This window comes from Heterocephalus glaber, unplaced genomic scaffold, assembly GCF_053883595.1.
Source record: "Heterocephalus glaber isolate CG9 unplaced genomic scaffold, H.glaber_assembly_v1.0 deba00001497, whole genome shotgun sequence".
Classification (NCBI taxonomy): Eukaryota; Metazoa; Chordata; class Mammalia; order Rodentia; family Bathyergidae; genus Heterocephalus; species Heterocephalus glaber.
Window position 1 is genome coordinate 31,405,596 of NW_028258320.1, and position 3,800 is coordinate 31,409,395.

General features: G+C 40.1%; 1 pseudogene; it reads right to left on the reverse strand.

Moving 5' to 3' along the window:
• Positions 1–1,136: 1,136 nt before the first annotated feature.
• Positions 1,137–3,424, reverse strand: LOC101701900 (nuclear pore complex protein Nup88 pseudogene; annotated as a pseudogene).
• Between the last annotated feature and the right edge of the window lie 376 nt (positions 3,425–3,800).

Consider the following 3,800-nt stretch of genomic DNA (forward strand, 5'->3'; position numbering starts at 1 on the left):
TGGTCAATAAGTTAAACCATCAGCAAGAGAATCTTCTTGCCATCTCCTTCTGCCAGACTGTAAAAATTTTCTTTCCCATTTGCAGGATGCTTTGTGAAGTAAAAACTATGATATTTGTAGATGTCCTAGAATAGTGAAGCCAAGAGAAAACTTACAAATGTTCAGTACCTTTCCGAAAGAAAGGTAATTTCTTTTAAAAGCTTCCAATCTTTTGCGGCACTTTCCAAGTCATATCTGCTACTGCTTACAAACTCTATATGAGCATGTGCTGAGGGGCTATGAGTCTATTTTTTCTTTTAATTTCCCTCTCCTTCATCTCCTCTATCTCATCTTTGTCATATCTGTATGTGGCAGCCTGTATGAGCAAGTCTCCCAGTAGCCAGTGTTGAAAGGCCTTCAAATTTGAATACCACTATCCATGTTCCTGATGCTTGTACCTCTCCCAGTCCTCTTACAAGGTGCCAGGCTTATGAGTGTTGGCTCTGTCTTCCATGACATTATGCTTTCTGCTAGATTCTGAAGTGATGCTCCTTGTCCTTTAACTCCTGTGAAGGCTTTGAAGAAATCAGCTCCTTCTCTCTTCTGTTGAGATAAAAATAAAACAGCCTTCATAAATATTTTATTTGTGGTAAAAATTTTCAAAATTATTAAAAATTTCTCCTCTTAAACCTAAATTACAAGAACACTGTTTGTTGCACACAAACACACACGACATCCAACTCTGTATGTGAATGTGGATCCAATTAGAACAACCTATTGCCCAGCAGAATTGAGAAAAAGAAACAGATGCTGGGGCCGGGATTTAGCTCAGTGGTTCTGGCGCCTGCCATGCAAACGCAAGGTCCAGAGTTCAATCCCAGGTAACAACAAAAAAAGAAATAGATGCAAAAATGACTAGTTTGCAATTACTACCATTAATTTATTTTAAATTGTTTCAAGTCACAAATATGGCAAGTACAAATATGAGATGTTCCTAAAAGTTTATTTAAATGTTATCAACATCTATTGTATTGTTTTTTAAATAAAACCATTTATTCAGTAATTATAAAACAGATATTAAAAATGAACAACACACCAAAGTTCATCCAAAATGCCTCTTTATAAATTAGCCAGTGCTACCTGTTTATTTTACACTAAGGGTTTAAATCTTTAGTTGTTTCAACTTCAGGTGAGTCTGTTCCTGGTGGTATCAGAAGTTTACATGATTTTGTATACCATTGATTTGCTTCACCATTTCCCTTATGTGTTCACCTTCCTCCTGAGGACAGACTGGATGCACTTTCTCTGGTAGGCACTCAGAGTAATGGTGGGTTTTTGAGGACTCAGAACCTTTTCCATCTTTTGCTGCTGATAGTCTTTTTTCATAGTAACCTGTTTGATAGCATTGCCCAAATGTCGAAGTTGATCAGGGATCAGCTGTAATTCTTTCTTCATGTCTCTCTCACTATCAGAGAGAACTGGGAGCTGAGAGTGAAAACTGTGAAGTACTTTTTTCATCCTGTTCATGATATCTTCTTGTTTTTCCTTGGCTTCCTCATATTTGTCAGCTAAGCGCTCAGCCATTTCCCGTAGACTTTTTCTCTCTTCTCGACAATAATTGAGATCATCTAGTTGTTTCTTTTTTTGGTCACATGATAATTTGACCCTCCGCTGAATCTTCTCCTTTGCCAGGTCCTGCTTAAGAATTTACTGTTCTCTGAACACCTGGGTGGCTCTGCTGATGAGCTGGAGACACTCTTCAGGAGGAGGGGCCAAATCCCTTTCAGATGACTTCAGAAATGCTGGATTGGCAGCACTACGTTGCAAAATGCTCCTAATATGCTTTTCAAAGGAATCGGGGGTTTCAACCAGAATACGGAGAGGAGACTCTGCAACTTCATCATCACCTTGGGTGCAAAGCAAAGGAGGAGATGCTGGATGGACTGTACTTAGTAAATGCCTTATAAGGCATTCATAGGCACTGGTAATCCAGATCATCATAGGCCCAAGAATATCAGGAATTATCCAGAATCCTTGAATCGGAGCTGGCTGCCTGCATGGCAGTGGCTTTGTAAAAAGGATGTGCTCCACAAAGCATTTCTGTTGTGCAGCAAGTTCTTGTAAACTATCTTTATCTTCTTCATCTGATTTGAGAAGTTTATGAATCCAAGTTAGCTCAACACGATGTACACCAGCTTCATGAGTGCAGTGATACCTTGAAGGACACTTGGGATCTCTATGAAGTTTGATTGGACAAGAAAAGTCACAATCAAAGGGATCATCCTCTCCAGAGGCCAGTTTCAGGGAAAGCTCCAACTCAACACATTCAAACACATACAGAGAAGGAATGAGTTCAGGCCTGGAATCCCAGAACTTTTCTGGTGTGTGGTCATCTTCTTCTTCCCCCTCTAGCACAACACAGTGATACAACATTCCTGATTCGGTGGCGATCACTAAGATGTTGGGGACACAGGGTAAGCAGAGTATAGCACAAGCATCATAACCATAGTTATCTTCTGCCGCAGGATGCATGGGCAACGGACCCAACAGCTTTCCAATATTCCCAGGGCTTTGTAACAGACTAACATATGTAAGGAAAGTTTCCCCATTCTCATATAAGATGTACAGTGGGTATGCCACTACTTTATCTTTGCCTTTCTGTCCAAATATATTCTTTGGAATTGCTGCCAACGGCCCAAAGTCAAATGCAACTGCTGTCTCTCCCAGAGATGCAGTATATGCCCTTCCTTTATTGAGTATTAGACTTTCCTCTTCTGCTTATGAAAGTAAAATCACCTTAGTGGGTGTCTGCGGTTCACGTAGAGAATAAATTCTTATTACATTGTCTGATGTTAACAGCACTATGTGGGGATTCAGCATTTCACTTGGATACCATGCAGCATGCTTCAGAGTCAGAGACGTAGAACTGGTGAAAAATCTCTCAGAGACTGGAGTGGTACTACAATTCACTGTTACTTTTCCACCTTCAAATTCATAATTCTTCCCCACCTTTTAGGTAATTCTAATACCATAAGTCCTTTAGTTCCTATAAGTGCTACATAATGTTGTATCAGACTTAACAAAACTTGATAAATTTCAAAAAGGGGTGGGTTTATGCAAAGCAATCTCTGATACCGGGAGAGGGAGGGCTCCTCGCCTCCACTGCTGAGGCCCTGAATGCGAACCATTAAAAGGCAGCTGCCTTCTCCATCCCACAGGAAGAGCTCACCACAGAGGCCGAAGACTAGGTTTCTCGGCAGCAACTGTGGAGGCAGAGGAGGCGACGAGGAGGCCAATGATGAGGAAGCTGGTTTCTCAGCTTCTTCAGGACGCTGGTGTTTCAGTCCTTTCCGGAGCCGCAAAAACACGACGTGATTGGGAAGCCAGGTCTGCCACAGATCATTGTCGCTTACAGGGCCCTCGGCAGCCGCCATCTTGGTCCAACTCATCTATTGTATTTTAATACATGATAATTATTAGAATTTATTTTGTGCCAGATATTGCTGTTTTATATACATTCATTATATTCAATCATACAGGCAAACTAAATAGGGAATATTCTATGGTTTCTATTTTATACTTACATTTAGAGGGATTCCCAAGAGGTGGAAACAAGATCTTCATACATTTGGTCTGGATGAAAGTCTATGCTTGTAAGTAAAATATTACACTCCTAGACTTTACAAAGCCCCCAAATTTCCCTCTTTTTTCTATGTAAAGAAGAAAAATATAAGAATAAATAACCTATTTATAATTTTTATCTGCCAGATAACGCACTCCACTGGCAAAAAGTAGAAATATTGAATAGAAGAAATATTTAG